Below are 3,013 nucleotides of genomic sequence, written 5' to 3'. Positions count from 1 at the left end.
TGGTCCTTCCTTGTTACTTCATTTAACTTTCTGAAGTCATCGACCATTGTCCACCCTGTGACAGTCCTACTAGGAATTGTTTGCCCTTGTTCATTTTCAATAACAGTTATTCCTCCCTTTTTGGGCACCATGTGAATGGGGCTCACCCACTCGATGTCCGAAATTGGGTATATGATATCAGCAGAGAGCAATTTAAGAATCTCCTTTTTGACAACCTCTTGCAAATGGGGATTTAACCTTCTTTGACTTTCTCTAATTGGCACACTACTTTCTTTCAAGTAAATCCTGTGAGAACAAACAACAGGATTTATCCCTTTCATATCATCGATCGAATATCCAATAACATCCTTGTACTTTTGCAAAACTACTTGAAGCCCTTTTATTTGCATTTCTGTCAACTCACTGTTTACGATAATTGGCCACTGGTTTTCATTGTCTAAGAATGCATACTTCAGACTTTCTGGAAGTTGTTTCGTTTCTATTTGCCTTGGTTGCATCTTCTCTAATGACCTTGCACTACTTTCCAACATGCTCACAGGTCTGATTTCCTCATATCTAATTTCACTATTGTCCTCCTCAACTACTGCACAACAATTACTTCCATACCTCTCTTCATAACCTTCTTCCACACATTTCTATAATGTATCAATTCTGTAGCAGTGTTCTTCTCTTTGCGGAACATGTGTTGCATGCTTCATGTCAAACTCCACCTTTTCATTTCTGAACCTCAAGCTCAATTTAGCTTCTTGGACATCAATAAGTGCACCAGCTGTGGCCAAAAATGGTCTTCCAAGAATCACGGCCTCACTCTTGTCCTCCATATCTAGCACTACAAAGTCAACCGGATAAGCAAACTTCCCAACTTTGATTGGAACATCCTCAAGAATTCCAACAAGTCTCCTATATGTTCTGTCAGCCAACTAGGAGTTATGGATGTTGGATTTAATTATCCCAAGAACATCCTTTTGCTAACTAAATGTGGTAACACACTAACACTTGAGCCCAAGTCACATAGAACACTGTAAGTTTTGTTTCCAATCACACATGGCACACAAAAATTTCCTGGATCATCCAATTTTTCAGGCATGGAAATCTGAATTATTGCACTGCATTCCTTTGATAGAGTTACAACTTCTATCTCAGACATGCTTATTTTCTTTGTTAATAATTCCTTGAAATATTTGGCATACATCAGAACATGCAAAACAATTTCAAGAATAGGAATAGTAATCTAAACTCCTTTCATAGTTTCCAAAAATTCGGCAAATTGCTTGTCATCTTTGGATTTGTTGAACCTCTTAGGAAAGGGAATGTTGTTGGTTGTTATTGATTCCTCTAGCAAAGGCTCAACTCTTTTTTGAAAACTAGGAAATTTGACTTCAGTTTCAATTCAGTTATCAACTCCTTTCTCCTTTATTTTCTCTGATGATGTTGAAGGTGGAGTTCCGGATGAACTTGGCCTCATGGCAGGAGGCACATATGCCTTTGGAATAGGAAGTAATGGTCTTGTCATAACTCCACTCCTTGTAGTCACTGCATCAACTGAACATATTGCCCCATAGTGAGCTTTCGGGTTTGGAATTGGTTGAGCAGGCAGCCTTGCTTCATTTTCTCCCACCATACTATCCATTTTGCTCACAAGCATCTTAACAGAATCTTTTAAGCCATTAACTTCATTTGTCATCTTGTTCATTAATTCCAACTGCATCTTCATGATTTCCTCCATTCCATTTGACTGAACATTTTGTTGTTCATTCTGCCTCGGCACTTGAAATTGACTTGGATGATTTGGTGGTCGATTTCCTTGTACTGTCGATCCACTTGCATATGACTGATTGTTCTTGTACGACAAGTTTGGGTGGTTCCTCCAAGAAGGATTATAGCTGTTTGAGAATGGACCTTGACCTTGGTCATAACTTACTTCTGAAACTGATGATCCAATTGCTGAATAAAAGGTACATTCTGTTGAAGGATGACCTACTTGGCCACATACATCACACATTTGAGGCACACTTACTAAATCTACAGATGTACCGATGCAATTTGACATGATACTATCCATCTTCTTGTTCAAGATGTCAATCTGAGCCACCATGCTATCATTTGCAGACACATTATACACACCAGGATGTGGTGGTGCCATTGCTCTTTCACTTGACCATTGGAAATGATGAGATGCCATACTTTCAATCAATGCAAGTGCTTCATCAAGGGTTTTGTTCATGATTCCTCCTCCAACAGCAGAATCGACAAAAGCCCTGGTCTGAGTGGACAGTCCTTTGTAAAAGGTTTGTAACACCAGCCATCTTTATAAACCATGATGAGGACACATTCTGATTAAAGAGTTGAACCTTTGCCATGCGTCATACAAACTTTCTCCATCATATTGAGTAAACCTTGTTAACTTGTTCCTGTATTCGGCAGCTTTTGTGGGTGGAAAGTATCTCTCAAGAAATTTCTGCAATAAAGTCTCCCAAGTATCTTTCAGATGTTCAGGCAACGAGTGAAGCCATACTCTTGCTCCATCTCTCAAGGAAAATGGGAATAGTGATAATCTGATAGCACTCGGTGAAACTCCATTTTGCTTGAGGGTGCTACAATACTCCAAGAAAGTCCTTATATGCTCATGTGGGTCTTCTAAAGCTGTTCCACCAAATCTGGACTATTGTACCATGTTAATCAGAGCAGGCTTGAATCCAAAATTGTTCTCCTGAATAATTGGTTGCACCATTTCTCCTGGTATCCCATGATCTCTTGGGATCCACAAGTCCCTGAGCAAAGGTACTGGATCAGGCATCTTTTTTCTTCTTGATCTTGCAAAGTTTTGGCAACTTGAAACCGTGTTTGATTCTCTCTTCTTCTTCTCAATAAAGTCCTTTCAATTTCTAGATCAAATGGCTCTAGTGAATATTCAGGTTGAAGCATAAGACAATTTCCTGTAAAGTTCCTGAAATTGACACATGCTAGTTTCTCTCAAAACTGCAGCCAATGTTAGGAAATGGTTAGTTGCCAG

The 3,013-nt window shown here is 39.3% G+C and overlaps 1 non-coding gene across 1 annotated transcript; it reads left to right on the top strand.

The window, feature by feature from the left end:
- Nucleotides 1-2,312: 2,312 nt before the first annotated feature.
- LOC119273810 lies at nt 2,313-2,419 on the top strand. The gene has a single exon (XR_005134992.1). It is a non-coding gene; the product is annotated as a small nucleolar RNA R71 (small nucleolar RNA).
- Nucleotides 2,420-3,013: the final 594 nt, after the last annotated feature.

The sequence above is a fragment of the Triticum dicoccoides genome, chromosome 3A, assembly GCF_002162155.2.
Source record: "Triticum dicoccoides isolate Atlit2015 ecotype Zavitan chromosome 3A, WEW_v2.0, whole genome shotgun sequence".
In the NCBI taxonomy this organism is placed as follows: domain Eukaryota; kingdom Viridiplantae; phylum Streptophyta; class Magnoliopsida; order Poales; family Poaceae; genus Triticum; species Triticum dicoccoides.
Note: the sequence above shows the minus strand (reverse complement) of the source record. Positions and strands in the feature narration are given on the sequence as shown.